The 20,923-nt window shown below is 47.4% G+C and overlaps 1 pseudogene; it reads right to left on the bottom strand.

The window, feature by feature from the left end:
* Positions 1-8,077: 8,077 nt before the first annotated feature.
* On the bottom strand, positions 8,078-19,285 carry LOC146184879 (uncharacterized; annotated as a pseudogene).
* Between the last annotated feature and the right edge of the window lie 1,638 nt (positions 19,286-20,923).

Genomic DNA, 20,923 nt, shown 5'->3' with positions numbered 1-20,923 from the left:
AACGGCGGGCACTGACGGACGGACAAGCAATGGGCGGACGAAGAGGGCAAAATATGGCCGCCAGAGCGGGATCAGCGTGCCGCTCACGGTTGCCAGACTTACTTTTGTAAACCCTTTCGTTATTATCGTTATTATCGAATTTAAAGGAGCCGACGGTCTACGAGTCCAAGGGAAACGTTGAGTATTTTTTTTTGTTTTCTATGTTTTGTTGTTGGTACTGACAAGAATTAGTCTTATGATGAATTTTAGGGATAAAACATATTGAATTAGAAACGTAAGAAAAAACAACGCCCGGATGGTGGGAGTCAAACCTACGATCTCCGAATATCGCGTCCAGTGCTCTTCTAATGGCGAATTCGAGTGGGAGAGCAGGCGCACTCGAGAGCACTTCAAAAGTGCTCTCAGACGAGCGGGTACCCTCCATTGGAAGAGTAAGAGTAGAATAACTGGCTTCCAATGGTAGAGGAGGAGGGCTTTTTCTCCGCTGAGAGCACTAGAGTGCACTCTCGGCTGCTCCCTCTTCTAAAGCGAGTGTAGAGAAAGTCACATGGCGACACGGCTACACCAGCCGGCGCGGCCCACGGCGGCATCCCTCAGGGGCCAACATGGCGACAGCGTGCTCGCAATTGACCATCGGCTCACAATAATTGTGACGGCCGTAGCCGAAATGCTTTCGATGCCGTGACACCATGAAACTATATTGTGTATCTTTTTTCGAGAGTTTCCACGTTTCGTTACATGGTTTCGAGAGAGACGATGATCGGCGCGGCTGTCTCAACACACTGGCGATTAACGTACAACTAAATCTGGAATTGAATAATGTGGTCTACATGCATAACAATCTTCACAGCTGTTCTTGAGGCCACTCTAACGCGATGATTACTGCCAAAATGCTCACTGCAGTCTCAAAACAGGGCCAACGCACCAGGGAGCGTATAGCCCGCACCGTAGTCCAGTATAAACAGCAAAAAAATAGATAAAACCAGGAAGAGAGTAATTTACTGAGCGATGGACCCATGAAAGAAAGAACAACAACATAGAGCGCTTGTGATGCACAATACTTTACGTGTTTCGCAAGCTTTTGCGCTCCTTGCACTGCGTATTGCCGCGAAACCTTCAAAACTGTTCAGTTCAGTCGTTCAGTCGTGTCCGACTCTTCGTGACACTATGGACCATGTCACGCCACGCTTTCCGGTCTCTCACTATCTTCCTAACATCACATAACTTCATCTGCAGTTCCTCGAGGATGTCATCTAACCATCGCGTTCGCTGCCTACCCCTTCTCCGGCGACTCTCAAAATTTCCCAACATCAAATCTTTCTCCAGCGACTCCTCTCTTCTCATCAGATGACCAAAGTAGCCGAGCTTTAACTTTAGAATTTGACCCTCCAATGAGCATTCAGGGTTTATGGTCGACAATATCGACTGATTTGATCTTCTGGCAGTCCAAGGAACTCTCAAGAGTCTTCGCCAGCACCACAATTCAAACGCGTCAATTCTTCGGCGGTCAGCCTTTTTCACAGTCCAACTCTCACATCCATACATCACAACTGGAAAGACCATAGCACGAGTTATACGGATCTTGGTTGGCAGACTAATGTCTCTGCTCTTTACTAGGCGGTGAAGGCTAACCATTGCTCTCTTTCCCAGAAGCAGGCGTCTCGTAATTTCATGGCTGCAGTCTCCTTCCGGGATAATCTTGGAGCCCAAGAAGGGAAAATCTGTCACAGCTTCCACTTATTGTCCCTTAATGCTCCAGGACTTGATAGGGCAAGACGCCATGATCTTTGTCTTTTTAATGTCCAGTTTAAGCCCAAACATCTCACTCTCTTCTTGTACGCGCATCAGAAGTCTCTTGAGTTCCACTTACCTTTCTGCCATTAAAGTGGTATTATCCGCATATCTGAGGTTGTTGATACGTTTTCCAGAAATCTTCACTCCAGCTGTAGACTCGTCCAGACCGGCTTTCCTCATGGTGCACTCTGCATATAGGTTAAATAGGCAGGGCGACAGTATGCAGCCTTGCCTCACTCCTTTCTCAATCGGAAACCAATCAGTAAGACCATGCCCAGTTCTTACTGTGGCCTCTTGCCCTTCATACAGGTTCCTGAGGAGACAGATGAGGTGAATTGGAACTCCCATCTCTTGGAGAGCTTGCCACAATCTGCTCTGATCTACGCAGTCAAACGCTTTCGCATAATCAATAATGCAGAAGTAGATGGGTTTCTGGAACTCTCTTGCTTTTTCCATGATCCAGCGAAGGTTGGCAATATGGTCTCTAGTTCCTCTGCCCTTGCGAAACCCAGCATGCACGTCCGGAAGCTCCCGATCCACATACTGCTGCAGCCTACCTTGGAGGATTTTCAACATCACCTTGTTAGCATGCGAAATAAGCGCGATCGTGCGGTAGTTGGAACAATCTTTGTCACTGCCTTTCTTTGGATTGGGGGTGTAAACTGACCTCCTCCAATCCTATGGCCACTGCAGGGTTGTCCAAATCTTCTGACATAATGTATGCAGAATGTTAACAGCGTCATGGTTGAGGTTTTGAAGCAACTCAGCTGCAATGCCATCAATTCCGCTAGCTTTGTTCTTAGCAAGGCTGGCTAAGGCCCATTCAACTTCACTCTTCAGGATGCCCGGCTCGAGATCAGTAATCACAATCGTTTTATGTTGGGTTTGCACATTCGGGTCCTTCTTGTACAGTTCTTCTGTGTATTCCTGCCACCTCTTCTTTATCTCTGAGGCTTCAGTGACTTCCTTGCCTCGTTTGTCCTTTATCACGCCCAGCTTAGCACAGAAGCTTCCTTTCGATATCTTTGATTGTCTTATACAGAGCTCTTGTGTTCCTTAATTGGCTGTTGTCCTCAACTGCTTGGCACTGTATATTCAGGAAGGCATTCCATTCTTATCTCTCCTTGCTATTTTCTGAAACTCCGCATTGAGAACCTTGTATCTTTCTCTTTTCCCCATAACTTTAGCCATCCTCCTTTCTTCAGCTATTTGCAAAGCCTCTTCAGATAACCAGTTTGCTTTCTTGCATTTCTTTTGCTTTGGAACTAACTTAGTAGCAACTTCTTGTATTATATCACGAACATCAGTCCATATCTCTTCGGGCTCTCTGTCTTCTAGATCTAATTCTTGAAATCGATTCCTCACTTCCACAGCATATTCTGATGAAATTTGATCCAGATCATACCTGAAAGGCCTTCTAGTTTTCTGCGTTTTCCTCAATCGAAGCTTAATTTTGGCAACAAGAAGCTGATGATCGGTGCCACAATCGGCCCCAGGCCTTGTTTTTACTGCTTGTATAGCGCTTCTCCATCTCTGCCGGCAAAGAATATAATCGATCTGATTCCTAAACAGACCGTCCGGTGAAGTCCATGTGTACAGGCGCCTCTTGTGCTATTGAAAATAAGTATTCGCTATGGTCAGGTTGTTTTCTTGACAAAACTCTACTAGCCTCTGCCCAGCTTCATTTGGCTCGCCAAGACCGAATTTGCCTATAAATCCAGATATTTATTCACTCCCGACCTTAGCATTCCAGTCTCCTATGAGAAAAACGACGTCTGATGATGGGATGCGGTCTAAAAGGCATTGTATGTCCGCATAAACTGTCTCAACGTCAGCTTCTTCAGCAGTAGTGGTCGGTGCATAGACTTGGATAACTGTTATGTTGAAAGGGTGACCATGGATCCGAAGTGAAATCATTCGGTCGTTTTTGGGGTTGTACCCTAGCACTGCTTTGCCCATTCTTCTGTTTACTATCAGAGCGACCCCATTCCTTCTCTTGGATTCGTGCCCACAATAAAAGACATAATGGTCGCCGGAGTTAAATTCTCCCATTCCGGTCCACTTGAGCTCGCTGATACCCAAGACATCAATGTTCAATCTGTCCATTTCTCGCTTGACGACATCCAGTTTACCTTGCGTCATAGATCTTACATTCCATGTTGCTATGTGATATATCTCCTTGCAACATTGGACTTTCCGGTCCCTTCCCGACACATCCACAACTGAGCGTCCTTTTGGTTTTAGCCCAGCCGCTTCATTCGTCCTGGAGCTACTAGGAATCGCCCTTTGTTCATCCCCAGTAACATGTGGGACGCCTTCCAACCTGGGGGGCTCATCTTCCGGCGCCATATCATTAATGGTATTGTGACTGGCCATAGGGTTTTCTTGGCAGGATATACTGGAGTGGGTTGCCATTACCTTCTCCAGTGAATCATATTTTGTCAGAACTGTCTGCCGTGACCTGTCTATCTTGGGTGGCCCTACACAGCAGAGCTCACGACTTCATCGAGTTTCGCAAGCCCCTCCGCCACGACAAGGCAGTGATCCATGAAGGTGTTTAAAACTGTATTTGTTTTTTAAAAACCGCCGGCATGCGGCTTATCACTGTGATCCTGGCACGCGTATCAATTTTGTTCCCGTGTTTGTTCATGCTCGTCGTCGCGATACGACCCGTTATCATTTTCTTTGTCGCGAAAGATGCGCCGAGATCTGTCTCGAAGATTCTGTATACTTGCGCATGTTTCTACAATGTTGCAGGTTGTGCCAGTAGCGGTTTGCGACGTTATCTAGATTGTTCTGAGCCGCCTTTAAATTGAGCGTTGGCGACAGTGACGAGCATTCTTTGTTCTACGATCGACGAGCACGTTTGTTGCCATCGCCACCACCGAGTTGCTTAGTTCTTTTGCGGGCACAAGCCAGCCCAATAAAGAGTTTCTTCAGTGCAATCACCGACTGTTCATTTGTGTCATCGACCCTGGTCACCACCACGTGACAGTTTCCGATTCCTGACCCGAACCGACCCCGGGTCATCGCAACGCTTCCCGAAATGTTTATATACAAATAAGAATTAGTTACCAGCAAATTAGTGTCCTCGCTGCTGCGCTTGCCGGTTTTGAAGCTTCGTCGCCCCTGTTTTCCTTGAATTTTCGTGCTACGTAGCTCCGTGTTCAGCGAAAATTACGTCTATGGTAGCAGAGCATGACCGAAATGCCGGCGCTCCTAAATTTGCCCGCGTCGTGAAACTCCACATGTTAAAATGATTCCAGCGCAGAATATAGTTAGCATAGGTATCCAGAACATAAGGTACAAGTCCTGAGAGCAGGCAACAAGCTGTGATGGTCAAGAAGTTTGACATTTGGAATGAGACCGACGCTGTCCTTGGTACGAGCGGCAAATATGCCCCTTCTGTTTACTGTGCCTGCAAATAGCATCTTGAAGCTCTTGTTGCCACATTACGTGGGTCAAATGTGCCATGATTTAGTGAAGAATTGAATGATGATGTGTGTTTCCTTCGGCGCTTAGCATAGCTGTGTGCTTTTCGTGGCATTCATAGCTGCAGTCGAGCGGTCATATCAGGGTTAACGGGAGCTCGCAGTCGAAGCGGCGAAGGCGGCGATATGTTGGCTCAGAAGTGTGAACGGAGCAGCGTGTCGGCGGTAGCGGATTTTGCTCGCTGGCTCCGCCGAATGCTCAAGTGTAAACGAGGCATCAAAATGCCGGCTTCAAAGCGTCGGTGCTCGGCGAGCGGAAAGCATTGCTCAGGTGCTGTATGCGTGTTTGAGAGTCGCTGCTGGCGTCGAAATGGCCAAAGGAGGTAGATCGCCGCGCTGTGAGAACAAAGGCATAGAAAATAAGCGGTTCTACGCGGAGCGTTGGCCTCTCCTCGGGTTTACAACTGCCGCCGCTGCGGGCAGGCGGAGAATGCTGGGGAGAGAAGTGTGGTCACATGGTCGTGGCGCACTGCTCTACAAGGACAGCTACACCCTTGCTCGACGTGCTCCTGTACTGCTCTGTACTCGTCCCTCCAAACGAATGCGCCATAAGTGAGCTACATCGACGGCTGTCCAGCCTTCTGCTTTTTTGGGTATATAGGTTTGCTGTAACCGAAACCTGTGAGCGTTCACCAGCGCCACCCTCATCCCTAGCGGCGAATCTGAAACATCCTGTTATACCGCGAGCTTCACGTAGCACGTGATTATTGGGAAGGACGACAACTGTGCCAGAACCCTCTTACGCTACCTTTTCTACCTCAAGAGTGCCGGAACCGATACCCTCGCAAGCTATTAAGCAGACAATTGAAGGGGAAATGAGGGGCTCTTTATCATAGAATTTAAAGGAACTAACAGTGTACCAGTCCAAGACAAATGAGTCCAAGACCAACGTTGGGAATGGGTGCCACTGATCAACGTTCACAGGTTTCAGTTACAGTCAACATAAATACCCAAGAAAGCGGAAGGTTGGACAGCTATCGATGTATCTCAGCTGGAAGAACACTGCACGCGCTTTTAGGAGGTCATGGATTCGACTCCCATCATCGGCGCGTTGTTTTTCCTTCCGCGATGCATTTAATATTATTTATTCCTAAAAATCATCATCAGGGTTATTCCTGTCAATACCAACAACAAAACTTAGAAAACGAAAATCCCAAACGTTTGCCTTGCACTCGAAGACTGTTGGCTCCTTTCAATTGCGTAATACCGGCAGTCTAGAGGTCGAAAAGGTAGCGTAAGAGGGTTGTCGCACAGCTGACGCCCTCCCTAATGACCACGTGCTACGTGGTGCTCGCGGTATTACAGGATGTTTCACACCCGCCGCTTGGGATGAGGGTGGTGCTGGTGATTACGTCGGCGTCGATTTCGTGAGAATTGCAAGCGCCGCTGCTACTATTTTGCCATGATAGAATGCGGAGGCGACACATCAACGTAATAAAGAACTAGGATATTATTTAACGCGTTAAAAGGGTGGTAGTAGTGGCGTTATATAAGATGCACCTGCTACCACGGCCTCACCGCGGCTTCTTAGCGGCTTTGGTGCTCGTCTGCTGAAACCAAAGGATTCGATTCAGGCCGGTGCTCGATTCAGGCCGGGGTTCGATTCAAGCCATGACAGCCGCTTTTCGGTGGAGCCAAAAAACAAGTCTCCCGTGTACCATGCGATGTCAGTGCCTATACTGGAGTGTCCTAAGAAGTCCTGGTAGTCGAAGTTTTCGAAAGCCTCTGTCGTGTTTCTGCCCTCGTGTCGAGGCAGACGCGAGAGAAACAAGACAAATGTCTGAGCCCCAAAACCAGGACGGTTTGTTGTCCGCAAGCCCTTTTTATATCCGGTCTGGTGATGGCGTCACCGGTCAGCGCGAATAGTCCTCTCGACTTCAAACACGGGCGTCAATGTGATGCAGTGCGCGTTAAGCGGGATTTTCTGGTTGCACTCGATGCAATACAACCCCCTCCACTGCAGCGTCCCACACTTGAGTCGCATCGCAAAATTACTCTGCAAATGTAACCGAAACTTACTAGCACGAGTAAGAACGCTCTTGTAGCTTGTCACAAAAGTAAAGACATTTTACATATTACAGACATATTAGAGTCTGACCCTGTAAAATGTATCATTAAGGAAGATTTTAGACTTGGTTTCAATCTTTATTGTGATATTCGAGTTTTATAGGGCAATGAAAGCCAAAAGAATTAAGGTTTGCTCACGTCGCTCAGAGCGGTGGATGAAAGTGATACCGGCAAACCAATTTTTAAGAAGTATGACGTATGGGACGCATGAGAATACTGCGATTATCGTTCTTTAAAAATTACACCCCTCAATCACATTTCACTGTTGTCAGGTAATCAGAAATCTGGACGAATTTGTTTTCGAATCCAGAGGGGCTCAGGGCTTCACCGACACTCTACATTAATACCCAGGCACAAAGCAAATGCCCACCGTGGTAAAAGCACTGCTTTCGCTTCCAGACAGAAGACGTAGTTTAACATCACACAATTATGTATTTAATGCCAGCAGCTATTAAATCGCGGTGGATGAGAAAAGCGTTCTTGTCAAATTCCAGTCCAGGGAGAGTGGTCTGCGCATTCGGCTTATGGTGAACATGATTTCTTCACGCATCCGTGGTTGCCAATCTTCGATGCCTTTTCATATGCCTAATATGCAAGTGCATACCCTTGAGCTTAAAGCCATTTTTGCGCAGGGAAGAGCACTGCACGAGTTGAAGATGGGGTATAGCAGTTCCTGGTGTCTGGTACTGCTCTGTGTTTTCTGCAATGTCTTCTACAAGACGAAATCAAAAACCGGCTTTCCGCGCGCCACATTCGAAGAATCCCACATTCTCCATGTACGCATCACTGACAATGAACACCTGGTCAAGGTATCCACCCGATGCGTAGTCGAGGTACGGAGCCCCCACCTTTGCAGCGGGGAAGATGTCGATGCTTATGCCGTGTTCGGGGTTGCCAGTCTTCGAGGTGGTAGTGCGAAGGGGTATGTGACGTAGTTCACCTTTGAGCTTCGGGAAGCAATTTGTGGACGACGCCTGCTGCTCCTGGTGTAGTACGTGGGCGCCTTCTTCCATGCAGGGCTCTGTGTCCTCCATGATGCCCTTAGCAACGCTGCCCCATGTTCTTCGGGGGAGCACTGGGCCCATGTCCGAACACTTGTGAAGCCATATCCCGGAGGCACCTGGGGAGGACCAATAAGATGTGGCGGTCACCCGGGACATCAACAGGAGAAGGCTTGCCTGAGCTGAGTCACAGCGCGGCCGACTGGCGTGGCACGTTGCGGACCTGCAAACGTCAGGCGTTACTGTAGGAGAGACGGCTGACGCTTACGGATGGCAGCTCGAAGGAACAAGGGAACGTGCAACCAGGAGCAGGAACGTTCCTTCTTCTTCGTCTTCTTTCTGGCATTTTGAAACACGCCACACAGAAACATGGCCAAGGTGTGTGGTATATACATGGAATAATAGCCCCAAGCGGAAATTTGAAAAAAAAACACCTAATGATGGAAATAAGAGGAGTGTATTTAAAGGAAACAAAGAGTGATAATATTTGGTGCAGAAAGAAGATGTTGAAGAAATTTAGAAGAGCAAGTCATCGTACCAGTAGTTTTTATGCAATCATGATGAATCCAGCATATTCAACCAAATTCAAATCCTTTGGCGCTTGCCCTGAATGATACTAACCTTAGTGGAATGAAGAGAAGGGCTGAGCTGGAGAGGGAGACCTCCAAGTAGATGTCTTTGAAATGCGAACTACCTCCTCCCCCTCGCCTGCATACATGCGAAGTTTTATATATTTAGCATCATGACGTAAAAAGCCAAAAAATTTCATCGCCGCTGACATATGTCTTATCTTCTATCATCTATGCCTGTTTTGCCACGGAACGGCCGTCAGCAACCTTGTTTGCGCACCCTGGTCTTCTCCATAGAGCAGCTGTTTTTGCCACTGCTCCCAAATATTGATATCGATGACGAGTGAGCTTATTCTCGTCGCTCGCCGAGTTCTGGCCTTAACGCTCCGAGGCAACAGTATCTATGGCGTCAGCATAAAACAACTATTATTCATCTCCGATGCAACACACGCAACTACTGGCGAGCAACTGTGAGCTACTACTCTCTGTCCCCGCTGCCTCCGCCTTTTGAGACGTAGTCAATGTAGAGCTACATGCAGTGCCACGTGAAGGCCCGCTCCATTGCCGCAGCGAGTGACGCGAGCTCCGCTTGCTAGTTGAGCGCGCGCATTACGTTTTGCGGATGAGGTTAAGAAGTTCGCAGGGGTCAAGTGGATGCAGCTAGCACAGAACCGGGTTAAGTGGAGAAATACGGGAGAGGCCTTCGCCCTGCAGTGGGTATAGTCAGGCTGATGCTGATGATGATGATTACGTTTTGCTCATTTAGAAGTGTGCTGCCGTGCACTGCTGCAATGGCTGCGCTGTTGTGCGCCCCAAAGTGGGCGCTACAACATATCTAAGTAAATGCGCAATGTGTGAAAGCCGTTCTACTGGTTTTAGATGCGTTCTTTAGTATTTGATAGTTCGAACGACATTGCGGATTAAGAAAATGGTGAAAAACGCTTCGCCTTCGATAGTGTCCCCCTCCAATTCGTTAATGTGATATATTAGCATAAAATAAAAAATAAAAGGTTGAATATTTGCTTTAAAATAAAGACTCCTAGTCGCTCTAGATTACAAGATATCTTCTTTGCTGCACAATCGTGCTAAGGTATCTCGTGGCCTATGGTATCTGTAATTAAAAAAGCTGTAAACAATGAAATAAAAAGTCAAGGCTTCGCTGAATATTTTCCACCTTAATCCACCTTTTGCGCGAGTTCTACGCGCATGCGCGAAGTTTCAGCGGCGACTGATGGAAACATAGTGGACGGCATCGACGGCGTTTCTCGTCGCCGCCAGTGCTCGGGAGCTGGTGGCGCGGTGACCGTCGCAGGCTTGGCAAAGGGATGCCAACCACATCTGCAGCGTACGGTTGCCACTCTCGAGGCATGCTGGGGTGCAAGACGCGGTTTTTCAGGTTCCCTTCGGCGAGCCGCGACTACCAACGACGTGAAGCTTTAATTAGGGCTACCAATCGTCAAGATGTGAATGGACGACCTCAGCAACCGACCGCGTACTCTAGACTGGGCGAAAAACACTTCGTTACAGGTATATATGCATCTAAAGGAAATGTGCATGATGAAAAGTACCTACTGAAGTTATCACCAAGCCTGTAACCCAACAGTGATAGCCGCAATGAGGAGCTGGTGCGTGCTCGGTTTATGAGCGACGGGGCCATGATCGCGATGTATTTTGTCGTTTGTTTTCTTTATATGCGAAGGGGCCGGGTTGGGCAAGGCGGCCATGTGTGCTAGACCGTAATATTTAGCATGTTTCATCACGACTGCCGCCTGACTAACAAGAAAAAAAATACGGCGTTTGTTATGATGCACCGCCGTTCGCGAGCCCAGTGGTTGAGCTGGTCATGAGGTTCGCGAACGGCGGTGCAACATAACAAACGCCGTATTTTTTTTTCTTGTTAGTCAGGCGGCAGTAACAGTAAAACGTGCTAAATATTACGGTCTAGCGCAAACAGCTGCCTGTGATATCTGCGCTATCTGGCCCTTTCGCACATAAAGAAAACAAACGGCAAATACATCGCCATCAGGCCCCGTCGCATATAAAGCAAACACACACCGAACAAATCCTCATTGCAGCTATCACTGGTGCGTTAGAGGCTGGGTGCAAACTCCACTAGGTACTTTTCATCATGCATATTTCCTTTAGATGCATACATACCTGTAGTATCTGTGTTTTTGTCACTCGGAGCATATGACGCACTTGACACTCTTGCACGACGCACAGTGTTATTATTATTTATTTTTTTCCTTACAGGCTCGTCTTCGTTCTCGCCAAAGCATTCGGATTTTTTTCCTTCGATGACGCAATCAGCTCCACTTTGTTAGGGAGCTTGAATGTCGTCGTGTTCGTCCAAACGTCTGCAATGGCACGGAAACCGCCAGGCACAAATGAGTCTCCTGGAGGGATCATGCGCGTTCACTTGCCGAGTGGATGCGCTCTGGACGTAGAACAGCGTTGGTTCCTGACCGACATGCGCATCCGATGTGTAGGAGATGTGCATGTGTCACCATGGAGTCGTTGATTCCGCAGAAATCGCTGCGGAGGCAGAAAGGTTGTGGATCCTTTCACAACAGAATGACCATTCTCTATGCATCGAGGACCTTTTCACCACTGCGACCACATCCGTTCTACAGCGCTGAATCACCCATTGTCAGAAAAATGCCATGCGTTTCAGCAGGTGTGCATTCCTGTCGGGACAATGCTCTGTTCAGGGGGTGTGGATAGGTGCCTCTCTGCCGAGCTTCGTAGATGAAATCCTATAGCTGCACACTTGTAGATGACGCGAGGAGGAAGCGACGCCCATTGCACCATGCCGGCGCCGCGGTGACCACATTGTGCTCGGTAACTCAAGATGCCCCGCGTATATGCGCCGCTCGTAAGTCACAGGAGACGATTTCACACAGCTCTGCAGCATCAACAAACCCCTGGCTGTTTTGCCCTTTGAAATCCCTCTCTGTCTGCCTCCGCGCTATACTTTCGATTTTTTTTCTACAATAAATTGAAGTCGATCGTGAATCTGCACGCTGAGAGAGTCTCATTCTGTCACGTCGAGCATAGCCCGCGCAATGGCCCGCGCTATTCGCTCTTACAATACGAAGACAGTATATGCATGCGCTCTGAGTGGATTGAGAAAACGCTGAAATATTCCCCCACACTGCGTGAACATGAAACTTCAATCACTGTTAGTAATTTCCGCCCAGAAGTCAAGAAACAAAGGGGGAGCTTTAGTCTTCTACCTGCTTTGGCGTGGCCATTTCGCATGGTGCGCTTTCGTGTCGTCTGGTACACTGCCGTCCAATGTACTTCCCACCGCCTCCCGCATGATGGTGCCACATCCTCCCGCAAAAGGCGGATTCACGTGGCCATGCATTTCCGTGCTGGCACGGCGTATCACCCTTTCCGAACTCTTTTCACATCAATATTTGAATAACTGCTGTGAGATAAGCCTAATGACTTCTACAGAAGTCACTCAAACACATTGCGACATCCGGTGCTACAAACGTTGTGAACTTTTGTACTTTCATAATACAGCTGAGGTCATACAGTTTTTTGACGTTCCGCACATCAACATGCCGCGTAAACGATGCTGCTGAGGCAGGAAAAGCCTTCACTAAATATTTGCCACCTTAATCCTTATGGCTATGCATTTCCGAGCTGGTGTGGCATGTTAACCTTTCGGAACTTTCTACACATCGCTATTCTAATAACTGCTGTGAGACAAGGAGTCATCAAAGCTGGTTCATTTTACTACCTCACACAGCGATGACCGACATGTCTTCTACCAAGAAGAAGACGAGGTTTGCGCAGAATTAGCTTTCTTAGATAAGAGACTTATTTTAGGATGTCGCGCAGATTGCTTTTACTCTTCCCCCTCCCAAACTAAAGCACCATTCTGGTCGAAGATTATAGGGATGAAGGGCGACTTGCAAATGCTTCAAATGTGAACCGCTTTGGGTCTCGGTGCTGAGACTGCGGCTTTAACGAACACGGGGTGCGCGTGCGACGCTATAGTTCATCGAAGACGTTTGTTCCAGGTCACATAACTGTTCCAATAGAGCGGCTAAGGAATTTTAAGGTCGTCAAGTGTGCATGCTTGATGGTGTTTCCTTTCCTTTTCTTTCTCGCGTTTTTGAAAAGTCGTGACGCAAAGCGTCTGGCCGGAGTGCCGCCTGTATTGAGGGGGGGGGGGGGGGGGGGGGCTTTCTTGTCTTTGTTCTCGGCGCCGTTGTCCGGCGACTACGACGGCCCGTGCGCTGGTCGCCCACATAACTATAGGTCTTTGTTCGCGGTCTGACAACTGTTTGGTGTAAAGTGTTCCTGTGTATGCGTGTTGTGTGGCTTAGTTCTGTGGTGTGAAGGTGGGGGGAGAGGGGTTTTACATAGGCATTGGAGAACGCTCGGCCACTCTGTATGCAGGCTTTGTTCGGCTAGCTACAGCCTAGTTAAATGACCTGGTAACCACGGTTACGCTTAACCCGGGTTACCTAACTGAACCACGGTTAACTGCCAATCCCAGTTCGGTTTTGTTAAACTGCTCACCGCCATTCTCGGTTACGGCAGCTACTGTCCATAAAGTACAACAACCTAAGTGACGCAGTTATCGGTGGAACGAAGCTACATTTAGAAATATTAACGTAGTTTCTGGAGCTCAGCCCGATGGCTCGTCAACAGCGCGGACAAGAACCACCGATGACAGCGCTTCCTCGATCACCGTAAATACCTCCGCGCTGTCTCCACCTTCCACGAACCATACGCGAACGAGTCAACGAGACGGCGTCAGAAATTTAGCGTGCTAAAATTGTTGGTGTCTGGAATACCAACCTGAATATCAAGACTGAATCATCATTGAGGCGCGCTGACCAGTGGCGAATAGCAGATAAAAGCGATGTCCAAGATGCAAGTGATTTTCTCCTCACAGCCAGCTGCGCCGTTGTATGGCGGCTCATCCGCTCTGCTTGTAGGCGAGGTTTTAGACTAATGTGTCGTCAAGGTTAATCACATTGTTCGTTTTGGGATGTTAAACCCCACAAAACAGAGAAAGAAACAACATTGTTCTTTTACTATGACAGAATAGGATTCACAATAAGGCGGTTTAATGTGTGGACCATTTACAATAGTGTCTTGTAATGGTGCCGATCCAGTTGGCGAAAAGGGAGCAAGCTTGAAATTCAGTGGATTAAACACTTTATTTGGGCTAACTTTTACCTACAAAAGAACTAAGCGATCGTCGGCGGCGATAGCGTGCTCGGCAATCGTCAATCTTCGAATACCCGTCGCACATGCCAAAGCTTAAATTATAGGTGGCGAATAAACATCTAGATAAAGCAGCAGATGGTGACTACAACATAACCTGGAATATTGTAGAAACGCAAGCGATCTGCCGGAATCATCTAGATATATCTAGACGCATCTTGTAAGGCACAGGAAATGTTAAAGCTACGTCCTGCAATAACGAGCGCCAACAAATGAAGAATGCAGTATCAATCTTTGCCCTAGAATCACACTGATAAGGCCCCATGCCGGTGGCTGTCAAAAAAGAACAAATAAATACTTAAATGGATCACGGTAATAGCATTAATTAGTTCTTAAACGCCGTTCACCGCAGCTTCGAAGCGAACCAGTTTAGGCCTAGAGGCGACTTGACAGTGCAACACGGTTCCGTCGTTTGCCGCGCCAGCTGTCTCCAGGCACCTCCGCGGCACCTGTACCGTAGCTCAAACACATTGCGGTATCCGGCGAACCAAACGTTGCGAACTTGTGTACCTCAATGATACAGGTGAGGTTTAACACGTTTTTGGCGTTGCGAACAGCTACACGCCGCGCAAACGATGCTGAAGATACAGGAAGGGTCTGTGCCCCATTGCTGCGCCACTCGGCGCACTCGAAGACGCCGGGCTGCTTAATAAACATATGCACTGCCTTTTTATGTGACGGTCTTGAAGCGTGATCACAATTATAATGATCGCCCGGACTATGCCCACTGCGGGGCAAAGGCTTCTCACATTTTCCTCCAATTAACCCGGCCCCGTGCTAGTTGCATTCACCTGAGCCCTGCGAATTTCTTAAGCTCATCCAATCACCTAATTTTCTTCCGTGCCCTGCTACGCTTACCTTCCTTAAAAATTCATTTGGTTACTCTGAGACTATCGGTTGTGTTTTCGTCGCGCTTACATGCCCTGCCCATGCTTATTTCTTCTTGATTTCCACTAGAATGTCAGTATATTGGAGTTTTTTCTCTGACCCCCTTTGCATGCTTCCTATCTCTTAACGCAACTCTTCCATTTTTTGTTCCGTAGCCTTCTGCGTTGTCCTCAACTGGACTACGCGTTGTCCTCGCGTAGTCCAACCATGATTTCGCGCAACAGCAGTTAACCCTGCCCCGTCTGCTCCAAACGCCATAGGAGGACCCGTTCAGGCTCTTGTTGGGTATCTGTTTGTACGTTTTGTGTGTATAACTGACTGCGGAGCGGCTCGTCCCAAATCTCGTCTGCGGTCGCGACAATGGCTTGGTAAATTAGCGGTTGGCTGAAGTTGAGACGATTCAGCGAACTCGGTTTTGGCTGCTCTACGTATTCCATTAATCTGTGCGAACGATGGGAGCATGCTGCAATAATGATTTCCCGGAAGGTATACTGCACGAAAGCAGCCAGTTGCGAGGACAGCCGAGGGAATTGTGGTCCAGCAAAGGAGGCGGTTCTATCGTATGCTCGCTATGGACGACGGATTGTCCTAAGCCGGATTTCGACCCAACCCGGTTTTTCTGATCTCTTGTTTTCATTTCGATTGTGTTGCATTGTTCATTCGCTATAATAAAGCATTCTGTACATCACCATTTTATCAAACAAGGCCAAGTGCTTTTTTGTAGCATTTTGTTGTAAAGATAGCCTGATTCACATCTCATTCACTTATCTGTCTGTTTTTTGTTTTTTTTTTTGCCTCTATTGTTTGTTATTTTTGATAGTTGTCAGTGGTTGCAGTTGCTATATATTTCTTTTTTTTTTTTTGCTGCATGCTCAACCATACCACCCATTCCTCCTTGTTTAACGCTTGAATTATGAATACACAGTGCATATGTATCTTTGGTTGATTTTGTGTACCTATGTCCGCACCTTGTTTATTGTATATTGTATATTGTGCCCCTTTCTTGCAACGGCCTCAAATACGAAGCTAAGCTAGCAGTATGCTTAAATTAATAAGAAAATTCCTATTAAATTAGTTTTGGAGTTTAATTCGGTTCAAATAAGAGATCCATTCTACAAAGCAAGCAGGCTGGTCCTAAAAACAAGGAGAAGAAAGAAAAAACGTCCACGAGCAGAAAAAGTTAAAGAAGTGTACAGCGATACCGTAACGTAAAATTTCAGAGGTGTGCGTGGGTGTCCGCAATAAGATTTCGTGGCCATGGCGGTGCGGCTGGCCTTATAGCTGCTTTTACGGACGACTCGTATTGCTTCGGCACTGAGACGGGCAAACCCTCAGCGGGGAAAAATACGAAAGCAAACTGTTCGTGGGAAGTTGGTGAATGAAGAGGTTGTGGGAGATGAGTACGAAGATTACTCCAGGGCGAAGGAAAGAAGGCCTTTTTGACTTGGCTAAAACGACTGCAAATTTAATGAGCTAGCATACCGGTTTAAGCTGCGCAAGATTATTAGTCCACAGTCCTAACCTGCCAGAGTATGTGAAAGGCCACCCGACATTGATATGAAGCCTCGCTTTCACTAAGTCGTATATTCACGTGTTAGCGCGTCCTAAGAGTTTAGTGTCTGACTCGATGTCAGAGCATTCAGACGGGTTTGATTCATTTGCAGCTGCACATTGACAGCTTCTGTGACACTGTAACAGCTTGACAGGCTTTCTGGCGCGTTGTAAGGATCATCGAGTTAGCCATCGCCGGCAGTACTGCTAGCAAAATACAAAACGTGCCATGGGGATAGGCAAGCAGAATTTTGGCGCGATGACAAAGTTTGTACAGCGAAGGCGGCGACACCGAGACGCTTGAACTGAGGAATGTGCTATGTAGAGCTAAGGCATTGAGAAGGTAATTGTATGCGAAGACCGGTTCCCAGTCGAAGAAGGGAGGAAAGAGCACGTGTTCACCGTCTTCCGTTCAAGGTGCGCTGCGGAGGGTGAAGAATGTAGGAATCGTGATCGTCTCGGCCGTGGGGTTGACGCTTCCAAGGCGGAAAGGACCCCAGAGTCTATACTAGCTGATGTCTTCGTATACTTTATATGCGGCGTCCACTTTTATTAGTCCTTCCTGATCGCATTGCGACGGGAACTACCCATACCACGTAGTTGATGTCATTTACTTATTTTAATAAGGTTTTGTGTCGTGGCGCTTATATAACTGCGTGTCTCATGCGAGATCGTTCGTGCTAAAAAAACAGTGTTGGGACTCAATTGGGGAAAGGTAGACATAGAATAGTCATTGCCTGCCTGCCTGGAAGTTGGGTTGTAACTTTGAGCCTTTTTTCCTTTCTTTGACAGCGGTAACCGCCCGGAGGGCTTTCTCAGAGGTGAATTAAGCCAGTTGCAATAAATGCGCGAAAATAGAACTGGCGCACAACTACTGCTGCCCAAATTAACGGCTGCCTTGAAGGAGGGACGCAGGGCCAAGGAAGCGGCTGCATTTGGGGGGGGGGGGGGGGGGCAAGGTGGATGCATTAATATATTTTTCATTTTCAGCTGCTCCGGGCATCCTATTCGACCCACGCGGTGTTCAATCTTCGAAGCCGCCATTGCAGTGCTATCATCAGGACCAGGAAGTGAGCGCAAGCGAAGTCGCTGGACGCAAGAGAAGGGGAAACTAGCATCCTAAGGTGCTGTGCGGGGTTGTAATACCGCTGTCACACGGACACTTAAGATTGCAATCGGTAACGATTGGGATTGAAGTTTTAGGCGTGGTCGAGATGGATCGTGCTACACGCGCGCAGCGATTTCGACCGCGAAGTTAGACTGCTACAGGAGCGATTGCGCTACGCGCACGATGAACATCTTGATTTGTTTGTAATACATATAGAAATACAAGCTTCAATAAAACTTAGATCTCATTCTTCTGACCATCATTTCATAGGATGAGTAACGGTTGCGTCATCCATTGCGCACGCAGACAGGCGAGTAGCACACGTGAAAACTGAAAAATGTGACAGATCCCGCACGTTTTTTTACCCCTGGCAAATGACGCACGCGGTGTCGAGAGTTTTAGCAGAGCTTTGCTAGTTCGAACATAAATATAAAGCCAAACTTATTTACCTATTTCCTTATTTACCTTATTTACTTATTTACCTTGGACTGTATGGTTTCATTCTTCACTGCCCACGTGATGCCATTAGTGAACAAATCATTCATTTGTTCAACAAATGTCTTCAGCAGTGTCATGTCTGGGTGTTTTTGTCCATACCGAAGTGCAGACACAAGCACATTTTTTTTTGCCTGATGTGTGCTGGCAGCTCATTCACAGTCATCTGAATTGGCCACACAGAAAATTTTGAGGATTTGAAAACCGGACTTCCATCTGTATTTATAGTAAGGGTGATGTCATTTCTGGAAGACAATTCCTGCCTGAGCTCTCTGTATAGGGAGCCATCTGTGATGTCTAACATCCGATCCTTTTCAACAAAGAGGCTATCGTGAATCGAACCAAGTCTTCCGTAGAGTGCGTCGGCAGTATCAGTAAAGAAGAAAGTAGGTGTGCAGTAGGCAGCGTCAAGAAGAAGTGTTCATCCTGTAGCATCTTCTGACCGTTGTACTGATGCCCACACACAGAGCACACTCCTCGTACCGTATTTCGTTCAGCAAGATCGCCAGTCATCTCCGCGAGATGCTTCATGCAGTGCCCACAATAGAAATGAAAACGGGCGCTCTGCAGTTCAGCCCCGACACTCTTTTTGAAACGGTATTTAGTTGCTGGAATGTCATGCCGGGCGAGCACATACATTATTAACCTTTGCAGGGCTTGCACGCCCTTCCATGGAAGAGCGAACTGCAAGACAAAGTTTACTGTGAGTGCAAGCAAATCTTCAGTAGAAAAGTTACTATCTTCCTGCGGCTCGTCAGCTGGCGTTGATGTTGAAGCCGCTGCATCCGTCGATTCGGTGCACAAATGGCCTTCTCGAGAAGTCTCAACATCCTCCTGAACAAGCTGCACCTGTGCCGGCCCCAGCACGTCACTACTTGACGCCGATCCCGAAGCGGCCGCATCCGCAAGCCCAGTGTAAACATCGCTGTCGGCTCCGTGGTCGGTCGAGGTGGCCTGTTGTGTCGGCGATGCCTGCGTCCGCCAGGTTGAACGATGAAGATATTTTCTGGTTGAATCAGGGATGGAAGAGGTGCTTCCTGGGTTCAGGTATTTCTTTCTAGGGCTCATAGTCTCTTCAGTAAAATTGCATGCGAATCGCGATGTTGCGCGTCGAAAAGGTCGTGCATACAGACTACTCTCCGAGCATGGAAGGCTCCGAAATAGAAAAAACAAAATGGCCGCCACCCTGCTTTTTGGTCTTGAATCAGTATCTTTGATTAGGTTGGATGGATGTGTACTGCTCACTGTGTCACTATGCGGAACACAAAAGCTTTTTTTTTGCATGCACGCAATAAAAGTTATTAAACTAACTTCTCTTTTTTAGTTATGATACGTTATGGCGATTTTAAAAATAACGATTGCTATTTACGTATTACTCATTTTTTTTTTTCTGAAATTAGCATCCCTCGGTGTAGTACGGCTCAGTACCAATCCAATCTAATCCAATGTCATAGACCATGCTTGTTATGGTGGTTCGTTCTTCTTCGTTACGTGCTTTTTGCTGTGTCTAGGTTTTTTTTTTACTTTGTTTTCTGAAATACCCTGCCAGGCAGCAATGTTCGCTGTTGTGCGATTTCTTTGTGATCACGATAACCGCCTTCATGTCATCCATGCGAGTGATATTGAAGATTTCGCTCCAGAAAATGAGAACGACTTCAATAACCGGACCGTGTATAATGCACATTGGCGTGACCCGGTCGATGGCGTCAACAGCGGCTGTTACAGCGCCCAAGTTCTGATGCTGGCTGGTATGTGGCGATGGCCTAGTCGTTTGTGTGCAGTATGCAGTGGTGCCTATTTCATAGTTTGTTTTCAGAGAGCGAAAACGGCGCTCATGAGAGGATGCGCGCCAAGAGAGTGGCGATCCCAAAAATAGCGCCGGACACGACAGATGAGGATGAGGAGGCAGCTGTCGAAGCAAAGAAAAAAAAAGGCTGAAAAAAGGGTTAGCAGAAATTACTTTAAATAGTTATATTCTTTCAAGAAATGGCAAATTTGGATCTCTCGCTCCCTTATGTTCCACTTCTTTCAGAAACAGAAGAATGACGCGGCTGCCTCAAAAAAAAATTATGTATGAATAAATTTTGAAAAACCTAGAAGAAGAGCACAGAAAAGGCAAAGCACACAAATCTGGTGCACACGTAAGTGTGGCATATTAGTACATTTTAGCAAATCCCCTGTGCGATGTCAGTGTACGTTAAAGAACCCCAGGGTGCCGAAATTTCCGGAGTCCTCCACTACGGCGTCTCTCATAGCCTGAGTCGCTTTGGGACGTTACACCCCACAAACCAAGCCAAACCAGTTAACTAACATATCATGCATCCTTTTGCAGTCCAAGAGAACTCGACGCCAGTCTGCTGGGTCATCAGACACAGATGATGACCTGTGCTCAAAAGGGGTAGCTCCAGGAAATGAAGCGGCAGAAAGACTTCTGGAGATCCCGTGCTCGAGAGCTCCAAGCAGACAACTCCTTTTTAAAGCAACACATTCAGAGCTTGCAGAAGTGCCTTGAGAGCAAAATTTTTGACGGTAAGGTTGCGTGCTGATCTACTCCTATATTTCTGTTGATTCTGTATGTAAAACTAGTTTAAAAGTGCGACCTCATGTGCTTTTTGTCTGCTCTTCATTATTATTACATGAGGTTGAACGAGCACAAGACCTTCAACATACTGTCAGTAAAGGCACAATTGCAGGTTTGTTTTCCAT

This window comes from Amblyomma maculatum, chromosome 7 (genome assembly GCF_055883805.1).
Source record: "Amblyomma maculatum isolate TAMU_Amacu chromosome 7, ASM5588380v1, whole genome shotgun sequence".
NCBI lineage: Eukaryota > Metazoa > Arthropoda > Arachnida > Ixodida > Ixodidae > Amblyomma > Amblyomma maculatum.
This window is presented reverse-complemented; position numbering and strand designations above follow the sequence as displayed.